Source organism: Emys orbicularis, chromosome 4, assembly GCF_028017835.1.
Source record: "Emys orbicularis isolate rEmyOrb1 chromosome 4, rEmyOrb1.hap1, whole genome shotgun sequence".
Lineage (NCBI taxonomy): Eukaryota > Metazoa > Chordata > Testudines > Emydidae > Emys > Emys orbicularis.
In genome coordinates this window covers 3875162-3890014 of record NC_088686.1, presented here as the reverse complement: position 1 = coordinate 3890014, position 14853 = coordinate 3875162, and the positions used below count along the sequence as shown (strand labels likewise).

Sequence of the window (14853 nt, the reverse complement as noted above, 5' to 3'; positions counted from 1 at the left end):
AATGAGCGACATCACCCTGCTGAGGATCTCGGAGTCCCAGAGGGAAAGGATGTTTCGAGAAAGCCTTCAGAAACCAGGGCCGTTTGCCGCTATGCTCTGCAGGGCAATGATACCAGACTATCTGATGGTGTCGTGGCGCGGTAACGTGTCCTACCACGGAGGGCCCACTAAGATCGCCCTACCCAGGAACCTGATGAACAGGCTGGAAATGTACCTTCATGAGACCTACGAGGAGTTCTCCTATGAGGATTTCGCCTCCATCCCCGGCCATATTGACCGGATTTTCGCGTAGGTGCACTGGGACTAAAGAGTGGAGCGTCTTGGGCAGCATAATCATGACTTACCGGACATTGTAAAAAAATTTTTAAATACTTGGGACTAAATTGTGAAGAGCCTAAGGCAGACAAATCATGAAAAACCCTTTGTTACTATTGTAAATATTCCAGTTTTTTTGCAGATAATTGTTTACATGTTTAAGCACTTTAATAAACAGCCATTGTTAATATTATAAATATTTCAGTTCTTGTAAAAATAAATGTTTAGATATTTAAAGCACTTACTGCTTGATCCTTCCCCTGATTCTGTCTCCGGGGTAAGGGATGGGGACGGTTGGTAGGGGATCTCGGTAAGGGTGATGAAGAGATCCTGGCTGTCGGGGAAATCAGCGGTGCCAGCGCTGTCGACTGCCTCGTCCTCCTCATCTCCTTCTTCATCTTCCCCGTCCGCTAACATGTCCGACGAGGAACCTGCCGCGGACAATATCCCATCCTCAGAGTCCACGGTCAGTGGTGGGGTAGTGGTGGCGGACGCACCTAGGATGGAATGCAGTGCCTCGTAGAAACGGGATGTGTGGGGATGGGATCCGGAGCGTCCGTTTGCCTCTTTGGTTTTTTGGTAGCCTTGTCTCAGCTCCTTGATTTTCACGCGGCACTGCGTTGCATCCCGGCTGTATCCTCTCTCTGCCATGGCTTTAGAGATCTTCTCGTAGATCTTTGCATTCCGTCTTTTGGAGCGCAGCTCTGAAAGCACGGACTCATCGCCCCACACAGCGATGAGATCCAAGACTTCCCGATCAGTCCATGCTGGGGCCCTCCTTCTATTAGATTGCACGGCCATCTCTGCTGGAGAGCTCTGCATCGTTGCCAGTGCTGCTGAGCTCGCCACGCTGTCCAAACAGGGAATGAGATTCAAACTGCCCAGACAGGAAAAGGAATTCAAATTTTCCCGGGGCTTTTCCTGTGTGGCTGATCAGAGCATCCGAGCTCGGACTGCTGTCCAGAGCATCAACAGAGTGGTGCACTGTGGGATAGCTCCCGGAGCTATTACCGTCGATTTCCATCCACACCTAGCCTAATTCGATATGGCCATTTCGAATTTAGCGCTACTCCTCTCGTTTTGGAGGAGTACAGAAGTCGAATTTAAGAGAGCTCTATGTCGAACTAAATAGCTTCGTGGTGTGGACGGGTGCAGGGTTAATTCGATTTAACGGCGCTAAATTCGACATAAACTCCTAGTGTAGACCAGGCCTAAGTGATTATGGATGTGAAAAACCTAACTAGGTGACCATAAGGTAAGCAGACTAAGCAGCCCATTACGATGTGAGCTCTGGGCTGTTTATTGGAAAATGAGTCTGGGGCTCCAACTACCAACGTAATGCTCTGTTGGGTGGATCTGGGTCTGCTTCTCTTGCCTCCTTCCGTGGCTTTGTATTGGGGGACAGAAATGATCCACTGATAAGACCATGATAAAATGCTGAGGCTAATGTAGCAGGTTCATGCAGCTTGTCAGTAGCAATTTCTACCTTGGGAGAACTGCCTTCATATCATTGTGTCACTTGCTCCCTCCTGGGAGGAAATGAAGCAAAGTAGGAAAGATCAAGGGGATTGCTTGCTGCTTCACTGTTGGGGCTTCCTGACTCTTTTCTGGCTCAGGAGAAGGCAATTAGGGTGACCCCTTCCTGAGCTGGCCACAAAATGAGCCGAGCTTATTGTCTATGCACTGTTGGGCAATAAGTGCATGAATATCAAGTTTTCCCTCTAGGCTTTTTTCTGCTTGATTGCTAGGCTACAGGGGCATATGCTGCTGTAGTACTTCTGGAAGAAAGGGAAGCCATGAATCCAATGTCTGTCCCCAATGCCAGTGAAAAACACTTGCCCAGATTTCTGCATCAGAAATTTAAAACATTAACGTTTATTTTAACTTAGAAAAAAAATCAGAACATCCTAAATCTCTTGCAGCAAGGAGTTCTTGTTCACTTTGCCTGTATCTGTGGAGGCAGAATAAAAGTGGCATGCTCTTCAGCAGAACAGTTATAGCCCATGAGCCAATAAGTCAGTTCTTCCCCAAAAGACCTATTGTAGAATTTGTAGGGACCTTACAGAGCTGAAGAAATACATATTCTATGGCATATATCAGTGTAACCTGTAAATGATAGCCACTAACCACTACAATTAACAACATGATGGGACTTGAATGAGATCTGCATTACACATTAGAATAAAATATTTAAATAACCAACATGATTTGAGCAGGCCAGGGGAGACATTTACTGGAATGAAGTGCCGTAAACTACTATATTCTAAGAGAAGCAATAACTTCTATAATGCAGTACTACTATTAGATCAAAGAAATACTTCAAGATGAGAACATGAAAGACCTGAAGACAAAAATGTAGTGTACATTACACCCAAAGACCTGTATAGTGTACATTAGTATTTGAATATAAGCTAATAAACATAAACCAGACTTCTAACTAAAAAATAGCATATACAAAATATAAAGGCAAACATTTTTCCTTTAAAGGGAGCCAATGCCTGGGCTAAATTTTGATAACATCATAGCTATGGTTTTATGTAATAGTTTTTTTACACTATTATTTCTTGTAATTAGATTCATCTTTTTAATTTTTCATTATGTGTGCTTGTGTTTCATCTCCCTGACCTAATTTGGAGTATGGAAGAAAATGATATCGCCACGACATACACAGTGTACAAGCACTATCTGATCCAATCATCTTCTACAAAACAAACCAAGAATGACTATTATGAAAGACAGCAGGATTCAGTCACCTGGAGCTTCAAAACTGAAGCAGATAAGGACAGTAAACATAACCTACTTAGAAAAGATACAGCAACATGCATCACTCAGATACAAGTGAATCATAACATTTAACTAATCTCCCAGTATTTGATTTAAATCAGCTATAATTAAAAAGCAGAGTAACTGAAAATCATTTCAATCTTTCCAGGACATTTTAGTTATACATAATAGTATAAAAATATTTTTTAAAACAGAACTGTAGAACAAGTAAATTTTCTTTTAAATTTAAATATGGAATTCTCAATCGTGCCTGAGAATTTTTATACCTCAATGAGATCAGTTAAAAAAGCAGTTGAATATAATACCAACAGTATATAACAAGACATGCATACATAATTATCTCACTCTGTCAAGTGGGAAAGTAGCCAAGAATGCAGTGGCATATGATAGCAAATTAAATAAAATATTTTCCCTTACTGAACAAAATCAACATAACTTTCACCACTTAAAAACTGATCAATTTCGTCCCCACACCACCTAAGGTACTAAACCACAAAAAAGTTTCCCACGGCCCACTAATATCCTCAAGTACACATGGAATCATTTGAGACCTGAACTCAAATCTAGCATAGACTGCAATATGGATGTTTAAATATATTTAAGAATATGCACATTCAGTCAAATCTGATAAGATTTTTTTAAGAACCCCTGTGATCTCTCACTAGGTCATGACATTAATTTGTTCTTTTTCGGCCTAAATAAAAATAAAGGCTGTAGGATTATTTCTAGAGACAGCAGATTTAGGCAGGAAATAAACCCTGTCATTAGACTGGTCATTTAACTCCACACTACCAAGTTTCCCGCAGTTAAATTTATCTTTAACAGTAGAAGATGATCTTAAGATATCATCTTAAGAACATAACATAAGAACGGCCATGCTGGGTCAGACCAATGATCCTTCTAGCCCCGTATCCTGTCTTCCCAAAATCGTCAATACCAGGTGCTTCAGAGGGAATGAACAGAACAGGCAGTCATCAAGTGATCCATCCCGTGATGTCAACTCCCAGTTTCTGGAAGTCAGAGGCTAGGGATGCCGAGAGCGTGGAGTTGCGTCCCCGACTATCTTGGCTAATATCCTCCATGAATTTATCTAATTCTTTTTTAAACCCTCTTATAGATTTGGCCTTCACAACATCCCCTGGCAACGAGTTCCATAGGTTGACTGTGCGGTGTATGAAGAAATACTTCCTTTTGTTTGTTTTAAACCTGCTGCCTATTAATTTTATTGGGTGACTCCTGGTTCTTCTGTTATGCGATTGATTGTATCCTCTTAAAAGTAAAGATGTGAAGATTTAATCCACACCTGGCCTCCCATAATCACAGGAAGTTCAAAGTCTGACCTCCTGTCATAACACAGGCCATGGAGCTTCCCCAAAATAATTTCTACAGCATATCTTTTAGAAAAACATACTTCCCCACTTCCAGTGAGTGGTAGACCTTAAGGAAAGTTAGGCACACAGAGGCTGTTTATTGTTTTAAGATCTGTTTTCTCCTAAATGCTTTGAATTCAAGAAAATCTGGAACATTTTATCCATAGAACTACCAAATATTAAGAGACAAATGATACACTGCTATACTACCCTGAAATCCTTTTTTAAATTCTTCAAAACTAAGTCGACATGCAAAGCTAAATAAACTCGCCGGCAAGTTAAAGTAGTATGGCCTGGATTAATGGACTATAAGGTGGATCGAAAGCTGGCTAGATCATCGGGTAGTGATCAATGGCTCCATGTCTAGTTGGCAGCCGGTATCAAGCAGAGTGCCCCAAGGGTTGGTTTTGTTCAATATCTTCATTAATAATCTGGAGGATGGCGTGGATTGCACCCTCAGCAAGTTTGCCAGCAGATCGAGGGAAGTGATTATTCCTCTATATTCGACACTGGTGAGGCCACATCTGGACTACTGCATCCAGTTTTGGTCCCCCCACTACAGAGAGTTGTGAACAAATTGGAGAGAGTCCAGCGGAGGGCAACAAAAATGATTAGGGGGCTAGAGCACATGACTTATGAGGAGAGGCTGAGGGAACTGGGGTTATTTAGTCTGCAGAAGAGAAGAGTAGGGGGGATTCGATAGCAGCCTTCAACTATCTGAAGGGGGGTTCCAAAGAGGATGGAGCTAGGCTGTTCTCAGTGGTGGCAGAGGAAAGAACAAGAAGCAATGGTCTCAAGTTGCCGTGGGGGAGGTCTAGGTTGGATATTAGGAAACACTATTTCACTAGGAGGGTGGTGAAGCACTGGAATGGGTTGCCCAGGGAGGTGGTGGAATCTCCATCCTTAGAGGTTTTTAAGGCCCAGCTTGACAAAGCGTTGGCTGGGATGAGTTAGTTGGTGTTGGTCCTGCTTTGAGCAGGGGATTGGACTAGATGACCTCCTGAGATCTCCTGCAACTTGAGACCGCTACTCCTTGTTCTGTCACCTGCTACTACTGAGAACAGTCTACATTCATCCTCTTTAGAACCCCCTTTCAGGTAGTTGAAAGCAGCTATCAAATCCCCCCTCATTCTTCTCTTCTGCAGACTAAACAATCCCAGTTCCCTCATAAATCATGTGCTCCAGCCCCCAATCATTTTTGTTGCCCTCCACTGGACTCTTTCCAATTTTTCCACATCCTTCTTGTAGTGTGGGGCCCAAAACTGGACACAGTACTACAGATGAGGCCTCATCAATGCCGAATATAGAGGAATAATCACTTCCCTCGATCTGCTGGCAATGCTCCTACTAATACAGCCCATATGTCATTGGCCTTCTTGGCAACGAGGGCACACTGCTGACTCATATCCAGCTTCTCGTCCACTGTAATCCCCAGGTCCTTTTCTGCAGAACTGCTGCTTAGCCAATCGGTCCCCAGCCTGTAGCGGTGCATGAGATTCTTCCTTCCTAAGTGCAGGACTCTGCACTTGTCCTTGTTGAACCTCATAGGATTTCTTTTGGCCCAATCCTCCAATTTGTCTAGGTCACTCTGGACCCTATCACTACCCTCCAGCATATCTACCTCTCCCCGCAGCTTAATGTCATCTGCGAACTTGCTGAGGGTGCAATTCATCCCATCATCCAGATCATTAAGAAAGATGTTGAACAAAACCGGCCCCAGGACCGACCCTTGTGGCACTCCGCTTGATACGGGCTGCCAACTAGACATCGAGCCGTTGATCACTACCCGTTGAGCCCGACAATCTAGCCAGCTTTCTATCCACCTTATAGTCCATTCATCCAATTCATACTTTTTTAACTTGCTGGCAAGAATACTGTGGGAGACCATATCAAAAGCTTTGCTAAAGTCCAGATATAGCACATCCACCGCTTTCCCCATATCCACAGCACCAGTTATCTCATCATAGAAGGCAATCAGGTTGGTCAGGCATGACTTGCCCTTGGTGAATCTATGCTGACTGTTCCTGATCACCTTCCTCTCCTCCAAGTGCTTCAAAATGGATTCCTTGAGAATCTGTTCAATGACTTTGTCAGGGATTAAAGTGAGGATACCAGTCTGTAGTTCCCCTGGTTCTCTTTCTTCCCTTTTTTAAATATGGGCACTATATTTGCCTTTTTCCAATTGTCTGGGACCTCCCCCGATCACCACAAATTTTCAAAGATAATGGTTCTGCAATCACATCAGCCAAGTCCCTCAGCGCCCTTGGATGCCTTAGATCTGGACCCATGGACTTGTGCACATCCAGCTTTTCTAAATAGTTCTTAACCAGTTCTTTCACTACTGAGGGCTGCTTACCTCCGCCTCATTCTGTGTTGCCCAGTGCCGCAGTCTGGGAGCTGACCTTGTCTGTGAAGACCGAGGCAAAAAAAGCATTGAGTACTTCAGCTTTTTCCACATCATCTGTCACTAGGTTGCCTCCCTCATTCAGTAAGGGTCCCACACTTTCCCTGACCTTCTTCTTGTTGCTTACATACCTGTAGAAACCCTTCTTGTTACCCTTCATATCTCTTGCTAACTGCAACTCCAACTGTGCCTTGCCCTTCCTGATTATACCCCTGCATGCTCTAGCAATATTTTTATACTCCCCCCTAGTCATCTGTCCAAATTTCCACTTCTTGTAAGCTTCCTTTTTGAGTTTAAGCTCACAGAAGATTTCATTGTTAAGCCAAGCTGGTCACCTGCCATATTTGCTATTCTTTCTGCACTTTGGGATGGTTTGTTCCTGCGCCCTCAATAAGGCTTCTTTAAAATACAGCCAGATCCCCTGGACTCCGTGCCCCCTCATATTAGCTTCCCAGGGGAACCTGCCCATCAGTTCTCTAAGGGAGTCCAAGTCTGCTTTTCTGAAGTCCAGGGTCCGTATTTTGCTACTCTCCTTTCTTCCTTATGTCAGGATCCTGAACTCAACCATCTCATGGCCACTGCTGCCTAAGTTGCCACCCACTTTTACTTCCCCTACCAATTCTTCCCTGTTTGTAAGCAGCAGGTCAAGAGAAGCACGGCCCCTAGTTGGTTCCTCCAGAACTTGTACCAGGAAGTTGTCCCCAACACTCTCCAAAAAGTTCCAGGTTTGTCGATGTATTGCTGTATTGCTCTCCCAGCAGATGTCAGGGTGATTGAAGTCCCCCATTAGAACCAGGCCCTGTGATCTGGAAACTTCAGTTAGTTGTCCGAAGAAAGCCTTGTCTACCTCATCCTTCTGATCCGTTGTTCTATAGCACACACCCACCATGACATCGCCCTTGTTGCTCTCGCCTCTAAACTTAACCCAAAGACTCTCAACAGGCTTTTCTCCAGTGTCAAACTGGAGCTCTGAGCAATCATACTGCTCCCTTACATACAGTTCAACTCCTCCACCTTTCCTCCCGTACCTATCCTTCCTGAACAGTTTATACCCATCCATGACAGTGCTCCAGTCCTGTGAACTGCCCCACCAAGTTTCTGTTATTCCAATGACGTCATAGTTCCTTGATTGTGCCAGGACTTCCACTTCTTCCAATTTGCTAAGGGAGTCCCACAGATTAAAATTGTACCTCCTAACAGAGCCTGATGGTTAGACACCTGAAACTGCAGGCTAGCTGTCGAATAAACTTTTCTAGTCTCTTGGCGTCTTTGTTTTTTGGAGTGCCACTGATTTGGCCCTGCCTGTCCCTTTCATTCACAGCGGACATGACCAGTGACGTTGCTGGAGGATGAGTGTACAAATATTTGAACCCTTTTGCAGGGAAGTAGTACTTCTTTTCTACCTCTTAGAAGTAGGCGGAATGGAAGAGGGGGGCTGCCACAGTTTGCGAGTTGCAAATCTTAAGGACCCCGGGTGGATAGGCAGTGCGACCCTGGCTGGGTGGAAGAGGATATAATATTAAGAGGTCAGACTTCTCCGCGAACTCCTTAATTCTTAAGTTCAAATTGGCAGCCACCCTTTTAAGGAGGACCTAGTGCTCCTTGAAGTCATCAGGAGGACTGCCCGTTTGGAAGGGACCTGCCACCGCTTCATCCAGAAACGACAATGGCGATTGCACCGCCGGGGGAGGCGCAGGTTCCCCTTTCCTCTCCGGGGATGGCTCCTTACGTGTTGGAGTTTCCTGCGCTGCCTCCACGTCAAATTCAGTACCGTGTTCCAACTGCGGTGCCAGCGATGCCGGAGGCAGTTTGTCAGAGGCAGCAAGGGAGGACTGGTGGGAATATGGGACCAGATCATCAGTACGGCCCATGGATTCCAGTATGGTCATTGAGTGGGCCACTGTCGCTGCTGCCATGCCGCTGGTGCAGATGCCACACTGGTCTCGCGAGTCGGCAGTGAATCACCCCTCCTTGGCAAGGGGCTGAACTCCCAGCATGACTCGGACCATTGCCCTTCCGGCGACCAGGGTGGAGCCGTGGAGGCCTGAGTCTGCCAACTGACCCTGGTTGGCGACCAGTGAGATGAGGGCAAGGATCGGTGCCTTCCCGACAAGCGATATCAGGGAGGTGGAGATCGGTGCCGTGATAGGAAGCAATCCCGCCCTGGTGGGAACCGCCGTCTAGGAGACCGTCTAGGTAAAGGTGACCTGCGCCATGGCAATCTTTGGCTGGAAACTCGCCAGTACCAGGGATACAGGGATCGGTGCCTCAACTCTGGTGTCCCATGCCTTGTAGGGAGAGAGCGCGGCACTGGGCACCTGGGCCTTCTGACCAAAGACCGAGAGTGCGGTGCTGGGGTCCTAGGCCGCAGAGATGGGGATCTACGCCTGCGGTCCCAAACCCAGGCCCCAAGTCTCAGAGCCCAGGTCATTTGACTCGGGCTTGCAAGGCGAAAAATAGTGTAGACATTTGGGCTCAGGCTGGAGCCCAGGCTCTGAGGCCCACCCCCGTCATGGGATTTCAGAGCCTGAATGTCTACCCTGGAATTCGTAGCCCTGCAGCCTGCGAGTCAGCTGACGTGGGCCAACCTCAGCCATGCTGCGGGTTTTTTATAGCAGTGTAGATATCCCAAAGAGATTACAGTTAAATGGTCAGCAAAGCTTCAGCTGTCTGGATGCACCTCATGCAACATTTCTACATCTGTCCGTATGTGCAGCTTGACTGCTTTGAAATACTACACATCCTGCAATCAGAAGAATCAAGAGTATGCATTGTCCTTTTATCATATGATGGCATGAAAAATGCTAGTAATGACACACTGTAATCTCAGTTTGTAAAATTGAATAATTGCTTCTCTGTTGTGTCTAATTGCCTTGAGAACAACAAAAAGCACTCCAACTGCAGCACAATTCTCTCCAAACAGCTGTGTTTCTTAGCCAGCACAGAGTCTCGTTAAACTCCAATCGATACTGCTGGAAAGGATGATGGCTAAGCAATGTATTCATGTTGAGCCCATCACCCTGGTATCTGGGCACAAACAGCATGGGTTATTTAGGAGTATTGCAAACATATTGCTTAAGAGTCAGTTTATCCCTACAATCTTAGCCACTATTAGATACATCAGAAACGCAATGCATTTGATTGTATGTATGCATGTGATATCACTATGTATCAAAAGAGCATCACATTGATCTGTAGCCCTGGGGTCCTTTTGGAGTCTTTGCTCCTGCTCGAGTCTCAAATAGCTACAGCAGTGAAAGATGACTTTTTCCACCTGAAAATGGCTAAAAGCCTGTGCCCCATTCTGTCAGATGATGACTTGAACACAGCAATGCATACCTGTGTGACCTCCAGGCTGGAGGTCTACTACAATTCACTATGCCTAGGTATGAGTATGCAGATCTTTAAAAAACCGCAGTCCAGAATGCAGCCTGCCCCCAGAACACAAACAGTGGAATACAGCAGATCACCCTGATGCTATCACATTACTAAATCAAATTCAGAGTCTGGTCTTAATTTTCAAAATCTCTGTAACTGTCTCAATAGGACACCTCTCACAGTGCAATAATTCTCTTTCAAGTACATTTCCTCACAAGTTAGGAATTTGTCAACCTGAAGAGTGGAGCCTGTGAAAATGAGAGATCACTTGGCAACAGGGCCATGCTTTTGGTACCTGTGACTACAGCTGTTTAGAATGATGTTGTGGCCTTCAGAACCACATGCAAGACTCACTTATTTGACTTGGCTTTCCTGCAGTCTCAGTTAAAAACAGAAAAGTAGCAAAAAAGAGGACAGACCAAAAGGAAGTGATGTCAAGAAGGAATAAAGGGATAGAAAAGAGAAGAGAGAGGAACTAAAAACTAATTAAAAACCCCAAAAGGACATGCAAATCTACTGCCTTGAGGTGAGTAGAGAGGAAATAATGCAATGGGCCTTTTTAAGATTTGGATTTGATTCTTTATCAGGTGCTTGGATACGACAATGCTGGGTGATGTTATAAGAAAAATACATATGGTGGCCAAATCTATTTGAAGATTCTGCACAACGTGCCTGGAATTCTTGCAGACAAGACTACATCTTGGGTTGTACCTCTGCTTTCCTAATTCCAAACAACAATGCCACATATAGACCAGATCACAAAAAAGTTCCTTTCTGCCCATTCCTAGACTGATTCTGATGGAACCCCTTCATATGCGCCGAGTTTCTAATATGCCAGGGGGTGGTCCCCCAGCTCCGCCCCAAGCCCCGCCCCCACTGCACCCCTTCCCCCAAGGCCCCACCCGACCCTGCCTCTTCCTGCCCCATTCCACATCCTCCCCCATGCGTGCCCAGCCCTCGCTCCCCCTCTCCTCCCCCCCAGCACCTCCTGCATGCCACGGAACAGTTGATCTGCGGTGGGCAAGAAGCGCTGGGGCGGAGGGGGAGGCACTGACCGGCGGGGCTGCCAGCAGGTGGGAGGCGCTCAAGGGAGGGGGAGATTCTGATAAGGGGGCGGCCGGTGGATGCTAAGCACCCACCATTTTTTTTGTGGGTGCTCCAGGGCTGGGGGACACTGTGTGGGACACTGTGTGGGACAACATGGAGGCAGCATAGGCTGCCCTGGGGCTCTGGAACTCCACCCAGGCCAGGCCATGTGAGCGATGCAATGCGGGTGTAATGTCACAATCTGCTGCTTTGCGGTTACAGTAATATTTGCTGAAGCCACCACCCTCACTCTGCCCTTATCTGGGACTCCAATGTGTTCCCTGCTGTTTATGGAGGTTCAAGGGTGCACGGGGGGGGGGGGGGGGCAGAATTTGTGCGTGGGGGGGGGAGGAGGAATGAATGAATGCACAGGATGGTCAAACAGCTAGAGCTAGAGGAAGGGGAAGGGCAAAATCACAGGCAGGGAGTAGGAGTTGGGGGTAAGAATGGGATAGAGGCACTGCCAGATATTGGGAAAAGGAGAAAACACTGGGACAGGAAGAGGTAGAGGGGATAAAGTTACCACAGATAGAGTGAGCCACCCACAGTGGTTGCAGAAATAGGTGTAAGTGACAGAAGGGCTTCTTCCCCCTCCCTTTCACAGGATGGAACATCTCAGCACCCACTTTCCAGGGCTGTGTTCTTAAAGGCACAGTGCATCCCAATACCTAGACAAGGCAGCTCTTCTCCATCTGAAATGATGTACTGAGCTACTAAAAGGGACTTGATTCACTGAAATATTTTACACACCTACACACACTCCTAAAAAAATCAGAATTGTCATACATGTTTTTAGAATTGAAAAGAATTCCTTATTAGTTTATATGTCTGCATAAAACCACACAGCAGTACATAAATTTGTCTGATCAGCTGTTCTGATAACCTGAATTTGACTCATGATAAAGAGATTGCACTACAGTACTTGTATGAGGTGAATTGAAAAATACTATTTCTTTTATCATTTTTACAGTGCAAATATTTGTAATAAAAATAATAATATTAAGTCAGCACTGTACACTGTATTCTATGTTGTAATATAAATCAATATATTTGAAAACATAGAAAAACATCCAAAAATATTTAATAAATTTCAATTGGTATTCTATTGTTTAACAGCGCGATTAATTGCGATTAATTTTTTTTTAGTTAATTGCGTGAGTTAACTGCGATTAAATGACAGCTCTAATTAAAAATATTAATAGTTGCTAGTAGTTTTAGCAATCACATCTAAGTAGTTTTAGTATAACATTTTCTATGTTTTTTATTGTGAATTTGTAATTTGCGATTTTTAATTCTAATTTTTATAGTAATTTTATTCTTTAGGACTCAAAAAAGTCATGACATTAAAAAAAATGGATTATTTCCATTTGCCTTTTTGTTCCTGAGCCTTCAGGTGCAGTAGGCCCAGATCCACAACGGTATTTCAGCTCCTAACAATAACATCCACGGATTTCAATGGAAGTTAAGAGGCTAAATAGCTTTGTGGATCTGGGTGTAGACTCATACTTTTGTTATCTCTTCCAAAGAATCCATATACCTAAAACAGCTAGACAGTCCTATAACATTTAATGCTATTTTGGACTCCCTCCACTCCAATTTAAAATTAATTAAAAATCCCTATTTCCGTAAGTAATTCCGCCATCTTGCAAACAGTGAAAAGATTTTTAAGAATGAATCCGTCACGTTACTCCTTTGCATTGGTCAGGCACGGGGGCATAGTGCTGACCTCATCTAGTTTACTCTCCAGTAAAACTGAAGTGCATGGTCTCTGCTATGTTTTTATAGCAGGTCGGGTAATGCATGCTAAGTACCTCATGGTAAAAAAACACATCTTGTCATTAGCCAAACATAATATAAGCCTTTTTTTCACTAACAACATGCTCCCAGGAAAACGTGACTTACAAACACATTAGAGAGACAATGTAATATCTTTTATTGGACCAACTTCACTTGGTCAGAGAGACTAGCTTTTGAGCTTATACTGTTGAAGTCGACGTACTTAGATCTACTTACTGCGGTGTCTTCACTGCGGTAAGTCGACGGCTGACGCTCTCCCGTCGACTCGGCCTGTGCATCTCGCCCCGGTGGAGTACCGGAGTCGATGGGAGAGCGCTCAGCAGTCGATTTATCGCATCTAGACTAGACGCGATAAATTGACCCTCGCTGGATTGATCGCTGCCCGTCAATCCAGCAGGTAACATAGACAACCCGCAACAAACATGGAGGGGAAAGTAAAGGAGGGGGAAAAAGCAGCCTGGGGAGGCGGGATGTTAGTGGGTTATATAGATTGGGATGATTTAGTTGGGGATTGGCCCTGCTTTGAGCAGAGGTTTGGACTAGATGGCCTCCTGAGGTCTCCTCCAACCCTAATCTTCTATGATTGTTATAATAAACTGTAAATCCAGTGTCTCTAGTGAATGATTTTTAGAGTCTAGAAAAGTTATGAATTTAAGCTCCCAGGCTCCTCTTCTGAAGGTGTTCATAGTACAAGAACAAAAGTTACAGCCCAGAATCCAGACAATTGCATATAGACTCAATGGAATAACCTGGATAAGGATCAAACTGTGATAATGTTAGTAAATGTTTCAGCTGCAACCAATAGTCATATCTTCACTAATGATTATATGTAGCTGTAAAGTTAAAAAATACAGCAGAAGTTCACGGAATATTATTTTATAATCTTACTAGTTAATTTAAATTATATTTTGCATAATTAATTGTATCATTTTTTTCATCTGCTGTTTTTCAAAGGTAGAATGGGACTCCTGCAAGAGGTGGGAAGAGAACCAATAAAGACATCCTAAGCAATAGGAAAGAATACAGCTGCACAAAGCATGTATAGCTGTTTACAAAACACTTACATTGTATAATTATTTGTGAAGATAAATATTTTGGTTTTCTTGCAATTATACAGTTGAAATACAAATGAGTAATATTTAGAGCAGTTCAATTTTAATGTCCGTTTGAATAAAAATATATTGTTTCTAAAACCACACTCAGATGCTTGTTTTGGCAAGAATGCAATGTAAAGCAAGCCACTCCTTTTTCTACAATGGTCACATTTTCCAAATGAGAAGAACACCTCTCCCGACTAGGGTGACCAGATGTCCCGGTTTTATAGGGACAGTCCCGATTTTGGGGTCTTTTTCTTATATAGGCTCCTATTACCCCCCCACCCTGTCCCGATTTTTCACACTTGCTATCTGGTCACCCTACTCCCTACCAAACGGAGGGATGGGGGCACCGCCACGCAAGTGGCGACCCCCGGGCCAGAGGGCTGGGAAAGGCAAAGGCAGCGAACGGTGACGGGGACTAGCAGCTGTCAGGAAGCGCTACGATCGGCGGATTGTGCCGGCGGAGCAGTCTCCAAGGCTGCCCCGGGCTGCCCCCGCCCCGCCGAAATCCCTCGGCAGGGCGAACAAAAGCGCCGCCTTGACAGCCGCCGCCGCCACTGAGGTCCCTGCCGCAGGGCGCAGAGCACATCGTCCCTGGGCCGGGCGCGGCAGGACAGCGACC

General features: G+C 45.0%; 1 protein-coding gene across 1 annotated transcript in view; it reads right to left on the bottom strand.

Moving 5' to 3' along the window:
* The window catches only part of FANCM (FA complementation group M), a 154533-nt gene that overhangs the window by 91102 nt on the left and 48578 nt on the right, over positions 1-14853 (bottom strand). The window lies entirely within an intron of this gene.